This window comes from Aedes aegypti, chromosome 3 (assembly GCF_002204515.2).
Source record: "Aedes aegypti strain LVP_AGWG chromosome 3, AaegL5.0 Primary Assembly, whole genome shotgun sequence".
NCBI lineage: Eukaryota > Metazoa > Arthropoda > Insecta > Diptera > Culicidae > Aedes > Aedes aegypti.
Genome location: NC_035109.1, coordinates 398,642,674 through 398,667,805, shown reverse-complemented (window position 1 = coordinate 398,667,805; position 25,132 = coordinate 398,642,674).

Genomic DNA, 25,132 nt, shown 5'->3' with positions numbered 1-25,132 from the left:
GTGCAGCCCGCAAAGAGCTTCATTATCCTCATAATTGTTGGCCTTTTACGTGCTCTAAAAACTTGGTGTTTAAAATTTCCAAGGCTGATTATTTAACTATAAATTCCTTCAATTTTGAGCTATTTTATTTTGGAGGTTCTTTATTTTTCATCGTTTTTAACACTTTTAATTTCTCAAATAATTGAAATTGTCTCATTTAAAAAAACTAATATTTTTTTTAATGCTCTCATGCTTAGCTCCCCTTGCTCAGGGGATTTTATTTTATGGAATGAGCCAAGCCCCCTCTCGATTTGAGTTCAAGTTACTCTAATGAATATGCATACATGGAAATCTTCGGTTGAGCTTATTTGAGAAAGTTTTGAGAAAATCTCTTGAGAAAGCAACACTACGTGCTCTTTACTCTACTATGAAAAAGTAAAAAGGCATCATCATCATATACAAATTGGTAGTTTGCGAGTTGGATAATTACGACCAGTGCTGTAAAAATCGAGTTAAGCACTAGTTGCGTACAACTATTTTGCAATTTCGTAGACCACTTTAGAAATCATATCGGAATGCATTATTTTGCAGTTTTTGTAATACGATTAGGTAACAGTCATTTCGCAAACTGATTTTAGTTCCGTAACTATTACGACACAAAACAATTCGATACAGGAAAGTAGGCCGTCTCATGACAGATTGACGTGATCAAAAACAGCCTCTTACGATGAGGAATTGCAAAAACAGATTATGAATAGAAATGTATGTATTTCCGACTCTGTACCAGGAGCGCAGCAGACACATTGGTTCACTCTCGTTTATAAGCATAAGCAATGATAATGAGATTGAATTGATGACCGTAAATATCGTAGTTGATACTCCGTGAGTGACCAGAATAATCAAAATTGTAACAGATGCAGAACTCCAAACTTAGTAATGCCAATAATGGCACCGGCCATGTCCTCACGGTCATCGAGGAAGGGGAGGAATGTTAGTGACGTCCATTGCTCTATGGTTTTCACTGGAAGAAGTTTTGTCAGTGGAAGGGTTCAAAAGTTTCATGGTGGAGTTTTCTATCAGTGTGTCGACATGTTTAATGTTAAGCTGCTCAAAGTTTATTTTTTAGTAATTGCGACAAAAAATGAAATAATATGTACATGTATCTCTTTTTTTATAAACAAAAATAAGGACTTATACTTATATAAAGAAATAAGGACTTAAAACTTATAGTGACGAATTACCCATAATTTGTAAAACGATTCCATAAAGGCTACATTGCCACGATAGAAATTTGTGTTATCACAAGCATGAAACGAGCTCACTAGATGCTAATCCATTCTAGACTTAAGTGACTCCAGCGACACAAAAAAACACGAACCCGCTTGCTTGGGTTTTACCCAAGTTAAGTATCGATAGAATAAGAAAAATCCTGAACAAAAAAAAATATCCTAGGGAAAACTGTGTTTGAATTACTGAATCAAAGCACCAGTTATAGTTGAGGGAAAATTTAGGTGAATTCCTAAAGTTCCTATTTTATAGACACTCAGTCGTTACTAGTCCTGTCGACAGTCAAACACCTAGACTCTGGAATACAGTGTACTTTTACCTCTTATATAAATTGGTATTTCATGGTCTAGTGACCAAGTCCGCGATTATAAATGAAATCTATGCAGATTCCTAGAAAAAAATATTCTGATTAGGTGTTTAAAGGATTGCTGATAAGCTTCAAAAAGGGTACCTAGTAGAATCTTTTGCTTCACGACGGAGTCTTGTAAAAGATTTCGAAACTCTACGAATCCCTTTCAAGGTGTTTTGATGGATGTTACCAAGAATCTTGATTGGTGGTTATCATTTATTTTATAAGCTTAGCTTAGACTGACTACATATATCAATGGTTGCTATTCCGTGATTGACCGAAGTCACCGAGAATCAACTAGAAGTTCGGCTGAGATTGGCCATAATATTTTTCATTGTGCATAATTCAGTACCTCTATTAATACTGGGTTAATAACGACGCCGGCCACGTCCTTGCAGTCAGGTGGGATTGGAGGAAGGAATGATAGTGTGTAATCTTTGCTATTTGGAGACCGTGTTTGCCTCTGCATCTCCACAAAGGTCACTGGGAGGGATGTTTGACAATGGGGAGGATCGTTGGGTCACAGGATTCACTTTGATAAGCGAATAGACCATGATAAATAATTGTTTGTGAGATAAACATGCATATCCAGATTAGATTTGTGCATGTACCACGAAAAATTTCACGATTCAATGTCTTCTTCCCCCCTTGTCGATTTAAGGTACATTCATGCATTTAAGGTACTTAGATGCATTGATAGGACTTGGATCTTATTAATTATTTTTCATTTATTGGAATAACATCCCAACTAAGACATAGCCAGATTCTCAGCTTTCTTTTGCTCCAATGTTCAATCGAAGTATGAGAAAACCACGCATCTTACATTGTGTCTCAAATATCCGCATTTTATTACCGTTTCCTGTCCCGCTTGTTTCATTCCACACGTAATAACAATAAACGAAAATAAATTGTAATCGTCGTGCATATGTAATTTATTCGCTTTTTATTTCCCAGTTTTCACACCTCCTCAGGAACCACCGACTACTTGCGACCAGGGAAAATTTCTTCCATTTTTATTGCCTTCCTTTGGAAAAGCTTGTGCTCTCCCCATTCGGTGCACCGTTCCGTTACAAATAGCACCCGATTGTTGCAGCCACTCGCCCCCCCCCTCCATAACACCTTCATAAAACCATTGATCATCTTTTCACCCCGGATATCTCACTTTCTCCGCCATCCACCGCAAGCTTTTTATTTTATATGGATTTTTCAATAAAAATGATCATAAATACATTTGCGAGCCACAGATGAAAGCAGTCGACGAGCGCTCCGTTCCACCGAGTGAACTTCAGACTCAGGCACCATTATCCTTCGCGAGGCTCCAAATTGGAGGTTGTCTGCGCTCTTCGGCAAAGTGGTTGTACCGTTATGCTTGACGTTGTGTGTGTGGGAGGGTGCGAGGTAAATATGGCAGGTTCAGAAGACCCCCAACGAAAGCGGGACGCGATAATGGCGAGCAATTCAAATAAAGAATCCTCGCACCCAGGGAGCAGCTGGGTACCTTTCTGCTACCTAGAGAAGTGTTGCCATTGCAATTGGGCTACTTTGTTGGAAGTATCTCCGGACATATTTATGAAGTTCTCAGCTTGGCAACACTTCAACCTGCCACAATCAACGGTTGGTCCTTCACATACGTAGAACAAACTCCTAAGCCTTCGAGGAGGTGTGAAGTTTTCGGTATCTCATACATAATCATGCTTCGCTTTCATCGGCAGGGAAATATCTCATCCAAGCAAGCATCCGTCGTCATATCCCCACTCGGCGGGGGTGTAGCAAGGTTTTCCATTGACCTCAAATGTTCATTCACGAGTTACACGTAACCTCTGTGCTCTTCTATCTTCTATCTTCTATCTTCTATCTTCTATCTTCTATCTTCTATCTTCTATCTTCTATCCTCTATCTTCTATCTTCTATCTTCTATCTTCTATCTTCTATCTTCTATCTTCTATCTTCTATCTTCTATCTTCTATCTTCTATCTTCTATCTTCTATCTTCTATCTTCTATCTTCTATCTTCTATCTTCTATCTTCTATCTTCTATCTTCTATCTTCTATCTTCTATCTTCTATCTTCTATCTTCTATCTTCTATCTTCTATCTTCTATCTTCTATCTTCTATCTTCTATCTTCTATCTTCTATCTTCTATCTTCTATCTTCTATCTTCTATCTTCTATCTTCTATCTTCTATCTTCTATCTTCTATCTTCTATCTTCTATCTTCTATCTTCTATCTTCTATCTTCTATCTTCTATCTTCTATCTTCTATCTTCTATCTTCTATCTTCTATCTTCTATCTTCTATCTTCTATCTTCTATCTTCTATCTTCTATCTTCTATCTTCTATCTTCTATCTTCTATCTTCTATCTTCTATCTTCTATCTTCTATTCTATCTTCTATCTTCTATCTTCTATCTTCTATCTTCTATCTTCTATCTTCTATCTTCTATCTTCTATCTTCTATCTTCTATCTTCTATCTTCTATCTTCTATCTTCTATCTTCTATCTTCTATCTTCTATCTTCTATCTTCTATCTTCTATCTTCTATCTTCTATCTTCTATCTTCTATCTTCTATCTTCTATCTTCTATCTTCTATCTTCTATCTTCTATCTTCTATCTTATATCTTCTATCTTCTATCTTCTATCTTCCAACTTCCATATTTTATCTTCTATCTTGTATTCGTGGATAAATTTATTTTCAGATAGTGTTTCATCACAGCCCCATGTCCCATCCTAGGCTATGCCCATGCGGCAGTGTCTGGGTCTGGATCTTTTCGTGTTGTTGTTGGCAGGCGGCAGTGGCCAGAGAACTAGAAGAAAATTGCAACTCATTGTGAAAACGTAGCAAGCCCTGAGGTGCTGAGAGGAAAATTTTTGTTTTACGCTTCGAAACGTCGGGAACAGGAAACACGAAGGAGGCGGTGAACTTTCCCTAATGCCTCCCTTGCATCTCGAACAGTTTGTTCCTGTTTGCGTTTCCTGTGGAATGGGAGCGAGAATGTGAGGAATTTATGCGTTTCTGATGTGACGATAAGAATTTTGATTGTGTTTCGTTGCTCATTTTTTTTTCTGTTGGCAGACTTCGATGTTGTCGTTGTCGTCCCTTTTTTTCCCGGAGAAAATGTGCACACGAAGGCAAACAATAAATTTGATTCGGTGGGTGGTGGGATCTTTGTCTAAGCAATTGGACCGTGTCTGATGAAAAAATGCTTTGAAAATAAAGTATCCTTTCGCATGTTGGCATTTGAGTTGCAAAATCTTGCTCTCTCTCTCATGAAGAGCGAATCGGGGGGGAAAGTAAATAAAAGACGGGAAAGCAAGGCTCGATCACGATAATGGCTGATAAGGAAGTTTTTAAGAAGGTTTTCCGGATTGGGGGAAGGAAACCTCAACCTTTTATTGGATTGTCTTTTTTCGGTTGTAAATTTATTCGAGTCGAATTCGATATTGAATCAGTTTGATTGATGCGATTTTGAGGTAATGGTGATTGTCACTTTGCAGCAGATTGTCAACGCTGAGAACATTCGAAATTCGGATTAGAATTGAGAATGTATAACAAAGATAACGAATTATAGAGAAAAAAGATGTATTACACATTACTCGATACTAAAATTTATCAGCAGGCTGAGTTGCAACTGTACTCCGAAACCATGGAAACTTTGCTATGAATTCTTAGGTTTAAAATTAAAAACTTTAGATTTAAATCTGACCTTCCAGCACTAGTTAAGATATTCCAGCAGAAATTTAACCGGTCGTTTTAATAATTCTGGAATATCTGCGTTTCAGTCGTAAGATCTGTGACAAGAATTTTGATGAAGTTTCTTCAAAATAGCATAGTATCAGAACAAATCATTATATTAACCTCTGAATAGATTGTTGTGGAAGATCCAGCAGAATACTAAAGGATTTATTAGAGGATTCTTTAAAAATTGCTGGATTATTCTTTGAAAGCAGCCCTAAGCCCTAGAGATTAACTATAAGAATAATTGGCAAACAAAATTCAGGCAGAATACCTTCAAATTTTCAAATTTTCAAAAGCACAAATCTAGACTAAGAACTAAATAACCGATCGAGCTGAAAATTTGATGGATTGGCCACCACCAGCGAGTGACAAATTGATCAAATTTTTGGCGCAAAGATTGTCTGGCTGTCTAGATTTGTGCTTTTGAAAATTCGAGATTTGGATTCGATGCATCTTCACCATAAGAAATTTCAGAAGGAATTGATGAGTTAACTCCTAAGAAATCTTCTTACACAGGACTCTATGGCTTTCTTTATGACTTCTATAATGACTTCTAGCTTATTGTGAGAAATTTTATTTGTACGAGAAAATGACACAAATTCTTAAGTACTATCATGGAGTACTAATTTTTAATTGTTATGAACTGAATGTGTTTTTTTTCAATTCATCAATTTTATTTATGTAAAAAAAGAAAGTTCTATAGGCTCTAAAAAAATTGACTGGATCGGGTTTCGAACCCAGCATGGTTCCGCTGAAAAGCGTTGCATTACTAGTGTCTCCTTACTGAATGAAAAAGAATTATCAAATTCCGATCATTTTCAAGCAAAACTTTGACATCTTTGATCGACAGTGCATCAAAATGACACCAACACGGGCGGCAAAGTACGATAATGTGATTGGGGGTAAAACTTCTCTATCCCGAAACGAGGAAAAGTTTTTATCGCGCACACGAAAAGCGACTGCTCAAAGGGTTGTTGCGAGTTGCACTTATCGTGGTTGACTTTTGCCTGGGAGGTTTCGCTTCACTGACTAGCTGGATGGTTGATGTGATTGGAGTGTCTTTGGTTTGCTCTTTCGGTTTCGTCGCAGCGCAGCCAGCGTGGTCGTTTACTTACGTGGGTGATTAATTCATCTCATTTGCTAAAGTAATTGAAGGATCAGTGATGAAGATTGATAGGGCCATAATCAAAAAGGGGTTGATTGAACTCCGAATTATGGTGAAAGCTGGGACTGGGGACGATGGAAGGTTTTGTTGACGGCGCGCGATCTGTACACAGTCAAAAATAAATTAATATTGGCCGAAGTAATTTCCGGAAATGTATCAACAATCGGACGTAAATGAACTCGACCATAACCATTTCAAAACAATATTTTGCACAAAATGTAATCGAATGCGATTGATGACAATATCAAAACACTCATTTTGAGTACCAAGACAAAACTTGTAGCAAATTGAACTCATATCCCTTAGCATGGTAAGATGACCGAGAGGTATCGAACACCGCTCTCATTCGCCATACCAGGGTTCAAGTCCCGGTCTAACTCTTCCGTATTTTTATTAACTTCTCAAACCGATTCTATCGATTGCTAGTCTTCGCTTTTCAGCCGTGCACGACTGACTTTATGCATTGAAAATATGTAATTGTACACCATGCTTGCGACGCGACTGATGTGCAGCTCAAATAACGAAATATTACAATCTACTTTTTCCTGTGTACCAGCCACACTCCTCGTACAAACATTTTACACTGTATGACCGTAAGTTTGCCGGTAAAATTCACACCCAGCTGACAGCGCTTAGCCACAGCTGTTCTGCACCAACGCTGAGACCGTGTGTGTGTGTGAAGCCGGCGGGTGTTCGTTGTCTCATTCTGCAATTAGTTACAAATGAGAAAATAGTAATGACGATAATGCAGCATCACCATCATCATCAGTCGTCGCAGAAACAAAAGCAGCAGACTACCAGAAGTGCACTCTTTCATTTTTCTCAACCGGAGCATAGTGGGAAAAATTGGACACATAGCGGTACCTGATTTTATGGGGCCCAGATAGCCGTAGCGGTAAACGCGCAGCTATTCAGCAAGACCAAGCTGAGGGTCGTGGGTTCGAATCCCACCGGTCGAGGATCTTTTCGGGTTGGAAATTTTCTCGACTTCCCAGGGCATAGAGTATCATCGTACCTGCCACACGATATTACGCATGCAAAAATGGTCATTGGCATGGTAAGCTCTCAGTTAATAACTGTGGAAGTGCTCATAAGAACACTAAGCTGAGAAGCAGGCTCTGTCCCAGTAGGGACGTAACGCCAGAAAGAAGAAGAAGAAGGTACCTGATTCATAAGGCTGATATACTACAAAATCGGCATATTTCATGAAAAAAAAAACATTAGGGAATCGAATGTTGACAATTTCACAATGTTAACCTTGTTGACAAAAATGGATTGCTCCATTTTCTTCCAAAAAATAATATCTTGGAATAAATATTAGTTATAACTAAATTCGTCTAAGCCTAAGACAAGACGTGTCAGGTTAAAGTACAAAAACAAAACCAATTTCTTGTCAAAAAGACCACTTCACGTTAGTCGATTTGCCAAAGGCTAACTTTCACACCGACGAGTTGGATTGCAACAGGGCACTTTGGTGTTGCTGGTTCATAAATTAGAGTTTTTATCAGAAGTTTGATTTTTTTTATGAAATCTTTTTTGTTTCAAATCCACTCTTATTCAATGTGTAATTTACCTATGCGCTCCTACTATGCTAAAACTAATTAAAGTTACTTAATTGGGAGCAATACAATGAAAATAGTTTCAATTTTCTCTAAAAATATCACCAGTTTTGAATTCAAACTTGATTTTTTAAAAACCTGGCATCATAAATTATAGTAAATTAATGAGACGTGCAAGAAACATCCAAATTATGATCCATGGTATTTATATTTGTTCACAATATTGGCTTAGAAAGGATACTGGTAGCGCTGGCTTCTATATCGTCAAGGTTATCGACTGAAACACAACGGGGTAGTCTTAGATGTAGACTGCATGGACTTGACACTCTAGAACATCGACGGAAAATCCAGCAATCGCTGCTTGTGCCAAAAGCGTTGACCGGTGAAATTGATAGCCCAGAACTGCTGTCGCCGAACCGATCCCTCCTGACAACGAAGTTGCTGCAGTCAATATTTTACAGGACCGCGTTCCGGTATAATGAGCCTATTACTACTTGCATTTATGAGTTTACAGCTGTTGAAGATCTGTTCAATTTTGACGAACCAACTGAACGTTTTGCAAATCAAATTAGGTCTGTAGTAACTTAAGATAGTTTTTTATTGATTAGGGCGAAATACCGTCATATAAATTATTTTAAATACAAATACAAATTAATACATTAGAATCCTAGCCTTAACCAAAACTAATGCAGGAACTTTCCTTTGCAAAATCTTGCCATTTTTGATGGAAGGTTTCTACATTAGTGTTTAATTCATTCGGCCCAATGACACGTTCAACCTAAAGATCCATTCGGTCTAACGTACTTTGGCCTAACGAACTTAAGCCAATTATACTTCTGCCAAGCGTACCTCGGTCTTATGATACAGTGCCCTTCGGAAGATCTGCTATTTGGTACCGAACCGATCAAATTCGCTCCAGCGATCTACTTGACACCGGAAAATGGCAAGCGATGGATGAGAATTGATTTGGACTTCCGTAAACGGTGTAACTTTGATATTATTTTGGGGAGAAAATCTGAATATTACTGCATTCTGTTTTGAAGATTTTTAATTCATATGGTTGAGAAAAGTACTGGTACAAGTCAGTTATCGATTGCAGTTGAATAATTGATTAGCGATTCAATTTGAAAGGACTTATAACTTTTCATATAATCAAAAGTCTATTTTCAGTTTTGAGGTATCTTTGATAATGGGTTGGTAAACACTTGAAACTCAACAATCAAAATACTGTTTGGCATCTTCTTCTTCTTCTTTCTGGCGTTACGTCCCTACTGGGACAGAGCCTACTTCTCAGCTTAGTGTTCTTATGAGCACTTCCACAGTTATTAACTGAGAGCTTACTATGCCGATGACCATTTTTGCATGCGTATATCGTGTGGCAGGTACGAAGATACTCTATGCCCTGGGAAGTCGAGAAAATTTCCAACCCGAAAAGATCCTCGACTGGTGGGATTCGAACCCACGACCCTCAGCTTGGTCTTGCTAAATAGCTGCGCGTTTACCGCTACGGCTATCTGGGCCCTACTGGCCCTACTGGCATCATTGTAATTGAAACTTGATTGGAGAATGTTAATAGAGAACGTAGAATAGATTTTGTACATAAAAGAAGAGAATTTGTCGACAAATTCGCTTACAACATGTTTTAAGTTCACATATTCCTGATAAACACCATTATAAACCTGTATATTGAACGTTATTAGACAATGAATTCAATATAAATCAAACGTTTTTGGATTTTAAACAAGTGTATTTCGAACAAAACCCAATGAGTTACATAAAGCAACTTGGGCATTGCATACCTATAGGAGTTTGACATTATATGGAAATTCCTGTCTTCGATTACTAAAATGGCCCTAGTTTGTACAAATGCTTGTTGCTAAGATATTTGAAACCAGATTCGTGTACTACTGTCAGGGATAAGCGAAGAACCCTTTCAAATTTTATCAAATAATGATCGTATTGATAATATTCGAACATAAAGCTTCATATGTTATCGCTTCCAACAAAAATAGTTCTGACATGAAGTGTCATACTAATAGGGGAAGACGGGGTAAACACAAGATTTATGACATTCCGAACCAGTTAGGATGACATTTACATTATTTTTTAATAACAAATATTAAAAACAAAGTTTTTGATCGTTGATATTGAATTTGATCTAAATTTAACAGATGCTCACTTAAGGATTTCGGAAGGGATTTTTTTGTAAAAACATGACAAATAACCCGTCCATGCTTTAACAGAAATGTAAAATATGCTTCAGTTAAGTGAAATATGAATTGTAAATTTTTAGCTTCAAAATAAAGCCATAGTTGTAAAAATTGCGCAAGCGGGGTAAAACCGACCACTGTTGATGGGGTAAGACCGCCACCCCTAATTAATACCAAATTAAATGTCTCAACCATTTCAAAAGTAGAAACTACTTTTTACGTTACTTTTCAAGTATAATTAAATCAATTTTGTTAAAAATACAAGTCAAATCTGCATATTTTTACCAAAGTATGGGTGCCTTATGTATATATCTTAGTTTTTTGAGTTGATTAACCCTTAAAATGATTCAATATCCACGTTAATCAATGTAGAACTCATAAAACTATATAGTTTTTAGAATCACATGGAACTGATATATTTTTTCGCAAAATTGTATACGAAAATCGTGGTGGTCGCTTTTACCCCGTGGGTGGGCGGTTTTACCCCGTCGTTAAAAATAATCGTGATAAGACATCACTTTTTCAAGCTTCAAGAAAAAAATATTTTTTTACAAATACAACACCTATGGTATTTTTCGATCATACCCAAGGCTTCAAAAAACGACATGCTGCGTCGAAAAAGGATTTGTTGACTCTTGATTTTGACATATGAATTAAATTGATTGGGCGGGCGGTCTTACCCCGTCTTCCCCTACTCTTATCTTATGCATTCGTTTTGCTTAACTGATTACTGAAATTGTGTTTGATGGTTAAATACTTTGTGAGTCCCCTACTAAGGACTGTTCACTTTATAAAGTGGACACTTTGTTTATACTATACCTTTTCTATTTATTGATAGAATCGAAATCGGTTTTCTGTGCATCGTTCAACTATTATTCTACAATGCCATGCAAATATAAGATCTTAGAAAATGCTTTTGGTTGAAGAGTTAAATAGTTTTTCCAAAAGTTCCTAAGAAAACCTGTTCGTCAAAGTTTAACATTATTTTTCGCAAAACAAAAATTCTAATTTTTATGAACAAATTGTACGTTTGTTTCCTTTACTATTCTACTAAAGGTATAGCTTTAAAAAAATCAATTATATTCCACTATTCTCTGACATTAGGTAACTTTGGTGATTTACCCATTTAAGGCCAAATTTGCTGATACACCATCCTTTCACTCCCAGTATAAGAGAAAAGTAAAAAGCGTGTTTAAAACTAGTTTGGTTTACTAAAGAAACTATATTTGTACAAACGAGAGCTAAATCGTGCGTTTAAACCACCGTCTTAAGTACAAATTTTACTGTTAATGGTAGTTTTAATAAAAAGTCTCATACTTTTAAAATCGTGTACGCATATTTATCGATCTACAGCAAATTATAAATGGTTTTCTCCAAATATTTCAATTGGTAATCTAAGAATAACATATTATGAAAATAATATGTGAAAAATAAATTCGATTTTGTTGTTGCCAATTTTGATGATTGTCAATGTACTCTAAAAGGTCTTCTAAGAATAAAGCAATTGTGTTTCTATTGTGCTTATAATGTGACGTGAGGACTAAATAAGTATCTCTATAAAGGCGTAATTTATTTTTCATATTAATACTATATTAAGAATTCCGTCAGGACGTACTTTCAATCAAAAAATTCTACTCATATCAGTTCCCTTCAAATTTAAAATAGTTTTCTCTAAAAAATATAGGGGAAAAGTGATTTCAGTATATCTGTAAAATTGTTGTTCCATAAATAACTTGATTTTTTCCATCAGTCTTCTGATCGGCCCTTTTTAAAAATAAAAAAAATATAAATTGTCGAATTTTCCAGCCAATTTCTAACAATCGTTGATTTTGATAACCTCCAAAAATCGGCCGTTATAATAGTTGTTCCATATTCGTGTGAAATCAAATTATTTAGGAGGATTTTTATTATCACAACATTGTACAATACTAGTCGAACGATGTGCAGAAAACCGATTGAAATTTCATTGATAAATTAAAAAGATACAGCATGTAGAAAGTGTCCATCTTATAAAATGAACAGTCCTTATCAAAGTTATTCGCATTGTCAAAGTTACACACATTATCAAAGTTATTCCGTTTTACGGTTACGAAATTACAAATTACAGATCTATTGAAGTTACAGATGACAGGACATCGACTTATGGAACCATAAAAATAGTTACCTTAATGGTCCCCGGAAACAGCTTTCCTAAGAATTTTTGATCCATGAGCCGATGGTCTTTTCTATATCGACTCGTCAGATTTTACTAAGTAGTACAATTTTAGGGGAAAATGTTCCAAAACAGGACCTTGCAGCTATTGATATTCTCAGGTTTCGGGTTATTTCACCGAATGGCATTTGGCCGAATGCCGTTTGTCCGAACGCTACTTGGCCGGAAGGGTCATTCGGACGAATGTCATTTGATCGAATGCCGTTTGTATTGAGTGAAGAACTAGTCATATGTGTCAAAATTCACGAAGTTTTCGCATTGCGTTTGTAGTCGGACTTTGACAGTACTGAGACTTTCTGCAGAATCGATTTGCTTCAATCCCTCGAATCGTACTTAGGGTAAAAGCACCGGTTTTGGCCAGCCTAAGAGAAAATGTCAATAAAAAATAAATGGGAAGCCGTATTTATACTACAAATATCTCAAATGCAAGCTTTCAATCCATATTATGTGTGTAAAATATCAAAACTGAGCTACGACCATTTTTTCGCTTTGAAAATCCCGTTGGTCAATATAGGCCAGCGGAACCAGTTTCGGCCAGAGATTTATCTTCGGTTCCTGAATTGGCCAATCGCATTGATTTCTCATGAGAGTGGCCAAATTAGGAGTGCCCTGGTCAAATTAGGTGTTCTTCTTCTTCTTCTTGGTATTACGTCCTCACTGGGACAGAGCCTGCTTCTCAGCGTAGTGTTCTTATGAGCACTTCCACAGTTGTTAACTGAGAGCTTTCTTTGCCAAAGTTGCCATTTTCGCATTCGTATCTCGTGTGGCAGGTACGATGATACTCTATGCCCAGGGAAGTCAAGGAAATTTCCATTACGAAAAGATCCTGGACCGACCGGGATTCGAACCCAGACACCTTCAGCATGGCTTTGCTTTGTAGCCGTGGACTCTAACCACTCGGCTAAGGAAGGCCCCTAAATTAGGTGTATGGGAGTTAAAATTATAAGGAAAATGAGTTGTTTTTCTTATGTTTTGAGTCAATTTGGACGAGTAAATGAATGTAGCTTTATCATGTGAATGTGATCTACTGAACACAAAAGATTTCATGATGATTGGCTATGTAAAACGGTGTATAATCTCCTATGGTTAAAACTGGCGTATGACCAAAACCGGAGCTTCTACCCTAGTAAAAAATGTTATAGTTCTAGCAACCACATGTTTTTATAACGGAGCTTCTTTGACGTAAGTGTTCACCGAGTCGCTTGAGTAACTACTATACGCAAGCAAAGGACAAAGTTCAGATCACACGTTGCAATCTTAATCTTGAAGGTGAATGACGTTTCACCTAAGTTAACCCTTTGTTAAAATATATGTTTTGAAAACGACTCTTTATGGCCGTATTTAAGCCTTGATTCCAATAATTATCAGAAATACTTTCCTCGCGAAAGAACAGTCCATGATCGAAAGAAGGAAAAACGTCTTATGAAAATTTTAAAAAAGTGTAATGCAAATAATTGTTATATCAGTATCACTACAAAAAATCACCGATCATTTAAAGAAGATAAAATACTAAATTATACTATAAGCTGAATAATTGCGAATAGCAAAGATAATTCGATAACCAGTATAGTTCGAAAGAATAGTCTATGTTTAGTAGAAGGAAAAAATTCTGATTGAAATATTACACACACTTTAAACCGTAGCCCACCGTTGCTAACTCAGAGACGAACCAACCATAAGCTTAGAGTTTTGTCACGTGCTTGGAGTACATAACTTCGTCATGAATTAACGGAGCAATTTCATCATCGTAATCATTGAAACTTCAAAAGCAGTTTTTCTATTCAAAACTAAAATTTAATCTATGAAAATGTGTTCACTGTGTTTTGGATGGAACATCGAATAATGTAAAAACATTTTCAGGTACTATTGAACGAGAAAACTGCTTTTGAAAATTCGGATCCTGCTTCTTAAGAATTCTACACATCAGCGTTTAAGTAATTTGATTATAATTCGACCAAACGACCCGTTCGGCTAAATGGCACTCGGTTTAATGGCGTTCGACGAATGCGGTTGATTCGGTCAAATGGCCGGACACCATATTCTCAGGCTGGTTTTTATTTAAGAAAAAGAAAGGTTAACTGGAATCAACCATAAATACCGATTTGTCTCAAATTCCGAACAGTGGCGAACGTTAAATTTCAGCCGAATGATTCCCGATCAGTGCAAAAACGAACAAAAACAAACTCCGCTAGCACGAAATCAATCTGACGGTGAAAGCGAATGCGACGAGAAAGAGAGTTGGTGCAACACGCGCACGCATTCAGTTTCACCCACTGATGGTGTCATTTCGAAGTTCAATTTCACCTAGAGGCACTGAAATTGAAAATTGGATACAAAAAAAATGCAAATGAATTTTATATTACTGTTGTAAGAAAACGGCAGTGTGATGCCTCCAGTAGATGAATCATGATTTTCTTTCAAGGAAAAAATACAACTTTTGCAATTTGCGGATGTTTTTGTGGAGCATTTTGATGTAAATGATTTTTTTTTCAAAATTGTGTATATTCAGATAGCTGTATTCAGTTACAATTATTTTTTATTCCATGAATATTATTATGGCAAAATTGATTCTTCCACATAACGTTTCTGCTCTATGAAATTGTAACCATTCTTGTTGTTTTTTTTATAGAATCTTCTTCTTCTTTTTGGAATTAACACCCTCACTAGGACAGAGCCTGCTTCTCAGTTTAGTGTTCTTCACTTCCACAGTTATTAACTGAGAGCTTTCTTTGCCAAAGTTGCCAATTTTGCATTCGTATTTCCTGTGGCAGATACGACTATACTCTATGCCCAGGGAAGTCACAGAAATTTCCATTACAAAAAGATCATGAACCGACCGGGAATCGAACCCAGACACCTTCAGCATAGAATATGGAAGTGATAAAAACTGCAATCAACGGCATAAATTCGGCCCCATTTTAGGTCAATTTTTCCCACTGTGCGACGGCGGTCACATTTGCAGCCGGGGAGGTTGGGTGGATTATTCGTTGTCATGTTTTTGACTACATATCATCATCCGTCGTCGACTCGGCTGGCTCGGTTGAGCATTGCAGCATTGTAACTAACCGTGGATGAGGTGAGTTTAACGGACGAAATGAGGAAGTTGGGATCGGAGTTACATCGCACAAAGCTAACGGGGTAATAAATTGGAAAGAAAATAGTTTTACAACATCGCATCGTGTTGTATGCTTGAGTAGAAGCAGCAGTACATCAAGCCTGCATCCAATCCAGCATGCACGGCACGGAGAGGATAATGCAACGAAACGTCGACTTGGTGGCTGACGAAAATTAGGACAGTCAGCAGAATGTGGTAGCGTCGGTACTGTTCGTTGGTTGAAGCATGCGGTTTTTGCTGCAAGGTAGCTTCGAGTATGTAATTTTTATTTTTCCACCAGATGTGACTCTCGACTTTTGGCTTTGGGTTTGGGTCGGGGTGCTGCTTGAGCGCTACATTTTGTGTATTATTGCTGCCGGGGGTTTTCCTCGACACTTTTGTTTGACTTGCACTCAGACTCACATCGCTCATCCGTGTTCTCAGTCGGCAGCAGCAGTGATGAACTTCCAGCTAGAGTACTCGTCACCATCCCACTGACTCAATGACTGAGCTCAAATGGTTGTTTTTAGGTTTCAGCTGCACCAGACTGGAAGGAGGTTCTGGAGGTGTGCGCTCCCGGTGGAATTACGTGATGAGAGTTTAATGATTTTCTCAATTTAGTGTGGTGCTGCAATGGGAAGGCAAAAGCAATGTCACGAAAGTTGCAACACACGTCCTTGTCCGGTTGAATCTAAACGGTGGACTATTTCGGTGCGCTTCTTTTACCAAATCACAAGGCCACGAGAGGTGGATAATCGTGTTGTCTGGTTCCTCGTTAGTCGAGCTTAGAATTCAAAAAGGAATGGGAGAAGCAGGGCTAAGTGGTTCAAAATACACCCATGGGGTAATGAAATAATAGTATTTATAGTACCTACCGAGTAGATACTGAAATCACTCCGATAGAACTATAATATCAATCCTAGAACTATAATCTTTGGCTATTCCAGTCAAACTGTTTTTTTTTTAATTTATTTGCTTATGATGAATTTGTATTGAACATAGACCTCAATAAAAGCCTTTCAAAATACGTTTCAAAATATTAATACTTCAACTACTACCTAGCTACTATTATACGCTACAAATTTCTTGAAAAACTTATTCATTTCTCTGTTAAATGCAACTGAGCTTGATTTGGCATTTTGAATCATATTCCCCTCTCTGGAACACGGTTCACGTCCCATGTCTTGATTCTCTGAACGATTAAATATTTCAAGGTTGCTTTCATCGAGTTTAAGTGCAAGTTTTATAGCTAATATATTCTCCTCAGGTAGTTTGTTGTCACAGCAGTCGGTGGACAGAAACAAATCCACTGAAAAAAATCAGTAAATATGAACAAAACGTTCTTAAATAACGAGCAGACGAAACGACAACCATAAATAAACTTCCGGAAATCCCATAAACCTTAAGCAAACTGTTCCCCACATTATCCCCCTTTCATCTAGCGGAGCTCCAATAAAACAGTTCCCAGATGATGATGGCGATACTGGCCATCATCCCCGGAACAAGTCAAGCCAAGTCGAAAGTGCGAAAGTGAACCAGGAAGAGATTACAAAAGATAAACTCTTTGGGGAAATAAATTTACAACTTTCGCTATTATCAGGCTCACGTAGAGCTCCCACCCTCGGATGCATCCGTCTTCTCGCCACTGTCTCCGTCCTTCTCGGTGGATCGTTGATGAGCCTTCTTACCCTCCGACTGGTGGCTGTCATTTCCCAACGGTATAATCATCTCTCAGGATTGGACCCTTCGGTTTCGGGCTAAATTCAGTTCAAATAGGCTCGATGCGAACGTATGCCTCGACGCACTCCAAGCAAGCTCCCGGAATCTATAATTGATCCGAACTGAACCCCTCCAAAAATGAAATACACTTCTAATCCCGTAATGAAACTCTTGGCGCGAATCCTCAACTCAACAGCCAGACAGTGAAGATTTCCGAATTAAAACTTTTGATTAGTACAAGCACTCTACTAGGTACTTTCTTCTCGGATCGCCTTGCAGTTCGATTCGATTCCAGAGAGAAAGTCGCTACGTGACGACGGTTTGAGGGGCTATGAATCCTTATAATCTCTATCTAATTAATCAGATAAAACCATAAAGTAAACGATGGCCATGAAGCGTCTTTCATTTGCTCCTTGTGGTTCCCGTCGATGGTGTTCAATTGTACCTGATGGCGAACGATGAGCACAACTGATTTTATTCCAAGTACACACGGTTGAGGGTAGTGCGTTCAAGAGGTTAGAATAATTTAGCTTAAGAAGGAAATATTGCCTTTTCAGCTAGAGCACCAAGCGCCAAGTTTTTCAAAAATGAGTTTTTTACATTAGATGATTCAGACTATCACAACCTTTTCACATTAAAAATATCGAATAATTTTAACAGTCCTTTGTTATGTAAGTTCAAAATTTTTCTCTCTCGGAATATGTACAACTGAAATTATATCCAACTAGAGCAAATCATAAACCTAAGTTTTTTATTGAAGGTAATTTAGAATTCCGATTCAAAACAGCATTTTATTTTAATTCTTCCTAGAAAATTGCAAAGTGGTCATTCCAGAAAACTCATAGGAACGACACAAACGAATTTTAGGATGTAATGTAAGCAAACGGCTATGTAAACTTAACGGATTTCGGTGGTGCTGATCTATTTTCATTTAAATTTTGTTCAGCCATACCGCACCAAGTACCATGCATATAAAAATCGTGTTTTTGTATGAACAAATTATATCAACATGCGCTAAACTCTCGCCTTTGCTTTTCAAATAATATGTTGATGGATTCAAGTAGGAACCGTAATGAAATAACAAGACATTAAAATGTGATGTTTTCTGAATAATTTGAGAGCACTTGGTGCGCTTTAGCTGTTCAGAAAATGAAGTTTTCCTTATCAGCCTCTTTGGTGACAGTACGCATAAGTTGTTTCAAGTTTTTCGGAAATGACTGAGAGGCAGCACGCCAAATCACCACTCAAAGGACAAGAGTTCGAATACCGATTAATATTCTTCTCCCTATTTCGATTCGATTTTCTACCCGATTTTCTCTTCAAACGTCGAAATGCCCATTATCTATGTTTACTAGACTAGATTTCAGAGATACAAAACAAATGCGAAGACGATATGACGTCTGTTTGTGTTTAATTTTCCTGGTGGTGGAGTGATTTATAATCTAGTATTCATTGATTAGTTTTTTGTCTCAATCTCTCCCTATCTCGATGGTCCCTTCGATACCTATCAAGATGTGGAGAGTCGATTGTAATACAGCCATTGCATGAAAAACCGATCCAGTGGGTCATCGAATTCTGTGAAAATTTGCTATTTTGTTCCTTATTCGAAAAAAGGATATACGTGTTTTTGGATTTTTTTTTATTAGGGTGACCATTTCCGAAATACGATGACCAGAAAAATCGCGATTTTGCATAATTGTTATTTTTTTTTTAAATCATAACTGGATAATAATCATATAGGATGAAAAAATGTCTCATATTTACGGCGAAAAAAAAACGATTAATGACTAAAAATAACATATCATGTGAATAGATTGAAATCGAAATAATTGATTTACTAGAATTTAATCCCGGTAAAGATAATCAAAAGGAAAATATAAGAAAACGATAAATCTTCGAGTTGTTTAGTGGAAAAAGTCGAGTCCAGTACACGACACTGAAGACGGGATGGGATTCAATTAGGAATTCCGTCAGGAACTCCAAAAGAAATGTCCCTAGGGAGTCCACCAGGAATTGCTCAAGCGATCACACCAAAAAAATAAATCAAACCAAAACTTAAAAAAAAAATCATTTTAAAAATTTCAGAAGAAGTCCGTGTAAGAATTCTTGAAGGAATCACAGAACAAAATCTTTGAGGAGGGTTCTACCAGTATATTCTAGTAGAATTTTTGGTGAAATTTCGACAGTAGTTTTATATTGAATCTCTGTATGAGTTCCACATCTCTGCAATTGGAATCGTTAAAAGAATTTCTAGTGGGAACCTGTTTGAATTCTATGTTAAATACTTGGAGAAAATCCTTTTGGAAACCATGTGGTAATGACTATCCCTGAAGGAATTCCTGATGAGATCTCTCAAGAAGTTCTTGATGTGCTCCTCGAAAGAAGTCCCAAAAAAACCTAGGGGATTCCCTAAAAAAAATCTTGACGAAACATTTTGAGGGTATCTAGTTGACAATCTTATTCTTTTTGGCATTACGTACCAATTTGGACAGAGCCTGCTTCTCAGCTTCTCGCTACGGCTATCTGCGCAAATTGAAAACTGGTAAGAAATTATAATGGAATCCCTTTCAGAATACCTGGTATTCTTGATAAATGCCTGGTGGAATGAGTTGGAGAACTCCGTGTGATAATTCTGGTGGAATTGCTAGTGAAATTCTTGAATGAACTTTGGTTGAATATGTGGAGGAGCTTAAGGTCGAGTCCCTCAATGAATACCAGGTGAACTATCTGGAGGAAGACCAGGTGAAATCTTTGGAGGAATTCAAGGTGAAATCCCTGAAGAAATTCCATGTTGAGTTCTATAGAAATTCCTGGTTGAAAAACAGCTTTCGTTGAAAAATACGTTCAAGTAATGATTGAAACATATTTGAATTACTTTCTGTTGTTTCTATATAGATTCTACCTTAACATTTCCAATACTTCTCACAGAATTTCTTCAGAAACATCTTTCTAATTAGTTATTTAAAAGTTCAATTCCTTCAGAAATTCTTTAAAAATTTATTCAAAGATATCCCTGGAGATTCCTCCAAAAATCATCAAGAATTCTTTCACAGATTCCTACAGAGACTCTTCCAGAAGTACCCGAATGATTTTTTCTCCAAAGATTCCTTTTCACGATCCTCAAAGATTCCTACAGGAATCAGTGAATGTATTTATTACAACATTCCCAAGGGTTACTCCAACAAATTCCTTCAGGGATTTATTAGAAAAAAATCTGCTGAGATTTTTCCTGCAATTTCTTCTATGGTTTCCAGGCATTTCTCCAGAATTGAATTTCAATTAAATCCCTTCCCAGTTCTTCAAAAGATTGCACCAGGAAATCTTCCAGGGACTCCTCCAAGGTTTAAACTAGAAATGATTTCAGAAATTCAACTAGTTTTGCCTCATGGGATTCAACTACCAAACCCATCACAAATTCCACGAATAATTTATTCAATCCCTCAAGAGATTTCGATAGAAATCGTTCCAGGGTTTCCACCATGCAATTCTTCGAATTTTCCCAGAGGAAATGTTTGTGAAATCCATGGAAGATTTTTCTGTGAAAATTCTTGTGGAATCTTTGGAAAACTTCCTGGTGAAGTAACCGGAGATAATTCATAATCCCTCATGAAAGTTTTGGTGGAATTAAAGGAGAAATTCCTGACAGAATGTCCGAAAGAAATCTTGATAAAATTCCTGAGAAATACTGGAAGAATATCTGAACGAATTCCTGGTGGAATCCTTATGAAAATTGCTGGTGGAATCGATGAAGCATTCCCAGATGAATTCCCTGAGATTATTCTTAGTGGAAAAACTGAAGAGATATTTCAGTAAGAATACCCATATTGTATAGGTTTGAAGTGATTTTCACTAACCAGAAGTCGCCATCTTGGAATCCAAAATGACATCAGACATCGATTTCCATTACCTACTCGTCGGTCCCGTTCCAAAAATACCCATATTGTATAGGTTTGAAGTGATTTTCGCAAACCGGAAGTCGCCATCTTGGATTCCAAAATGACATCGGACATCGATTTCCGTCATCTACTCGTCGGTCCTGTTCCAACAATTCTCCCATACATTCCAATAGAAGTATTCAGTAGTTACCCAGTAAACATTTTGGTTGGTACAACTTTTGTTATACACCCTTCTATATGAATCAATTATTTATTTATTTATTTATTTTAACTAAATAATTGGAAAAGCCCTTTTGAGTGATTATCATTAAAGAAATCGTTCTCAAAAAGGCATAAAACCTCTTTATCTTTTCTAAAATCGTTATAAAAAAATATTATAAACTGCTCAAACGGCATTGATCCATAGCAGAGCCACAATCTTCAAGGAGGACCAGGAACCAGAATCTACTTGAAATCATCAAAACGGGACAGAGCTGGGAAAATTTTCTTCAAACCAATTCTGAAATATAAAAGAAACAAGTATCAAACATAATATGAAGCATCATTCAAAAATCTATAAAGTAATTTCAAAGATGGTAGAAATCTACTTCCTAATATGTCTCGTACAGATGAAGGAAGATGATCATAATGGTTCTTTAAATCGTTAACAAATTTATTTCTTGGAATAATGTATCGAGTACAGTGGAAAACTATATGATCAATATCTTCATAAGTTTCACAACAATCACATAAATTAGAATCACTTATATCAATACGATATAAGTGGCTATTACAAATGTAATGATTAGAAATTATTCTTGATAATGTACAAATAAAATTTCTTCCGACAGAATTTTTTGAACCATGTAGTTTGATTGACAATAGGTAAAATAGAATGACACCAACGTCCTTTATCACTAGAATTCCAAGATATCTGCCAATTGTTTAAAGAATGTTTTTTTAGTTCAGTGTAATATTCAGATGGTGCAATTTGACGATCATACCATATTCCACAACGAACACCCAATTTAGCTAATGAATCAGCTTGCTCATTACCATACATATTGGAATGAGAAGGAACCCAAACAAATTTAATAATGTATCCCTGAGTATGTAGATAAAATAGTTCTTCTTTAAGTTTCAAAATGATATGATGAGTTTTAGAATTAAAATTGATAGTTTTAATTGCATTCAAACAACTCAAGCTGTCTGAACATATGATAAAAATATTGGGTAAAAATTGTTTAATCAAAGAACACGTAAAATATAAGGCTGTTAATTCAGCTACGAAAATTGAACAAGGTGATTGGAGTTTCAAAAAATATGCTGAATAATGATTATACACTACAAAACCAGCAATACCTTGAGACAATGATCCATTTGAAAAAAAAAAACTGTTTGGTATCAAGACCTATAAATTTACGTTTAAAAAATAATGGAGCAAAACGAGAAATTTGTTTTAATTCACCATGCAATGACAAATCAATATTAGGTTGAAATGAATGAATATATACACCAAAATTATGAAAATAAAGAGAATGATTTGAATTTGGTGCCACATTTTTAGAACAACAATAATTGAAAGAATCTAAAATTCTACAAGTAGGATTTATGTCATGCAAACATTTCAGTATATTAACTAATGGATGGTTTATACTGAAGCATTGAATCATAAATTTACAATTCAATTCATGTAAACGAATTTTCAACGGATGAATTCCAGCTAAAACTTCTACATTGAATTTTTTCAAGTTTACAAAATTTGGATTGGACCGAACTTGCAAAAGTAAAACATCCATATTCCAAAACAGAACGAATAGTGGTTTTATAAAGTGTAATTAAATCAGAAGGATGTGCACCCCACCAGGTACCTGTAATGGTCCTTAGAAAATTTATTCTCTTTGCACAAACAACTTGAATGTATTGAATATGTTTATTCCACGATAATTTCGAATCGAACCATAATCCTAAATACTTATACTCATCGACTTGTTCAATTTCGTGACCATCAAGATACAAATGAATATTAACAGGGGAACGCTTGCGAGAAAATAAAATGAATTTGGTTTTAGACACGGAAAAAGAAAATCCATTATTATGAGCCCAAATATCAATGTTATCCAATGCATTTTGCATAAAATGACGAATGATTTCTCTATTATTACCACAAATAGAAATAACCTTATCATCAGAAAATTGATAAAATTGACAACCGTTTGGAAAAACAGAAGAAATATCACTCGTAAATAAATTATATAAAAATGGACTCAAACAAGAACCTTGAGGAAGTCCAAAATAACTATAACGAATAAGTTTAGAAGAACCATCATGAAAAAAATGCATTATTTTAAAAGAGAATAAATTATATAAAAAATTTGTAATTATATGTGGAATTTAAAAAAAAATTTCATAAGCTCCTGAAACATCGAGAAAAGTAGAAACCATATCCTGCTTTCTATTAAAGCAAAGATTAATTTGCGAAGCTAAAAGGGCAGTGCAATCACGAGTACTACAACGTTTCCTGAATCCAAATTGAGAAGATGATAAAATTTGATTATTTTCAGCCCATAATTCAAGACGATTTAGTAACATTCTTTCCATGAGTTTGCGAAGACATGACAATAAACTAATTGGTCTACGACTATCAACCAACTAAGGATCCTTGCCTGGTTTTACAATACTAACAACCTTAATTGAACGCCATTCAGAAGGGAAAATGTTTTGCTGAAGAAATGAATAATACAATGCCAATAAATGAGACTTTCCTTCATGGGGTAGATTTTGCAATACAATAAATTTTATGTTATCTATTCCTGGTGAAGTGTTTTTAGTAATAGATAACGCCAAATCTAGCTCTTCTAAAGAAAACAATGCACAAAGCCCAGGAAAATAATTATATTTTTGATTATTTTTGAAAGAAGTAACGCGAGGAACAAAAGCTGGACAAATTTTAGATGCAAATGTATCAATCCAATCCTCGGAATACTCTAAAATATTTGGAGGAGAAAAATTATAATTTCTCAAATTTCTAGCTACCGACCATAAAGAAGACAAAGCAGAATTTCTATCAAGATTTCTCCAATAATTTCTTTTTTATATTTAGTAACTCGAGTAAATTGCAGGGTTGCGATGGATCTTCTTCGTGAACAATGATCGACGCATCTTCACGATCCAACATTCGCCAAAATTCATTTTTCATTTTTGCGTCACGAAGAGCATCGCAAAAAGCGAACGGATGCAACGCCGAAGAAGCAAAATGAACACACCGATAAGTGGTTCGCGAAGCCTTTCCACTCGTAGGATTCATTTATCAGCGCGCTGTTCATTCTCGTGATTCATTGCAAGGTTGCTTCTTCTCGTAAAGTCAAGCAAACACTCCACGCTAAGCCAGCTCCACGCAGCGCATGTGTTAAAACTACACAGAATGAGGCAACCAATGCAGAACTGGCTGGCTGAGTGAAAACTCTGAGTAAGTCGCACTCATTCTGTGAGTTGCCGACGTTTTGGCCTTCGGCTGTCCGGGATCGATGGAAACGGAACTATCAATGATATCCCGCGTGGCAGCAAACCGTTGGCCGTTGGTAAGATGGGGAGTTTTCTGAGATGTTTTCTAGTGAAAAGCCGGAAGATGGTCGCAAATGCGAAAATTTTTCCCCATTTGCTTCCGCTTCGGCTATTCAAATGAAAAAATCTCTGAATATCTTTAAAATTGGAATGTTTTATTTTTATGTTTTCAGAAGCAAAACAAAAATGGAAACGAATTCCGCATTCCAAGCGTTCCTCCTCTGTGCGCAATTCACTTATTCAGTTTTGTTTACCACCGCTTGCACAAAACTGTGTACAGCCCCTATGCACAGAATCTATGCTGCACGAAAAGAGGCCAATTTTGTGCGCTCGGCATTCATTTTTGAGCGGAGCAAGTTTAGCGTGATTGTTGCAAGCCCGCATG